The following is a 346-nucleotide window of genomic DNA, read 5'->3' as shown; positions in this document are numbered from 1 at the left end:
TCTTCTTTGTTCTTCTTTTACACTGTTACAAAAAAATCATCAAGAGAATGATAAATTAGGGTTTGGCTTATCTGGATGTCCAAAAAATGTTATCTGCAAGGTAGAGCATGATTTGTTTCTGTAAAGTTTCTTCTTTACCCTCAGTAAATATGTCAGGCAAGTGTCATACTTAAAGAGGAATTATCTTGTTAAAAATACTAAAAATGTCTAGTGTGGGAAGTTGATATACTTTGATTTCAGATTTACATGTAATTATTCCTGAGATATGTGGTTTGTCTTGGCCTGTATTGCCGATCTCAGCCTGCAGATTTGAATAAACTAAAACTCCTTCCAGATCCAAAACAGT

The sequence above is a fragment of the Propithecus coquereli genome, unplaced genomic scaffold (assembly GCF_000956105.1).
Source record: "Propithecus coquereli isolate 6110/MARCELLA unplaced genomic scaffold, Pcoq_1.0 Scaffold522, whole genome shotgun sequence".
In the NCBI taxonomy this organism is placed as follows: domain Eukaryota; kingdom Metazoa; phylum Chordata; class Mammalia; order Primates; family Indriidae; genus Propithecus; species Propithecus coquereli.
Note: the sequence above shows the minus strand (reverse complement) of the source record.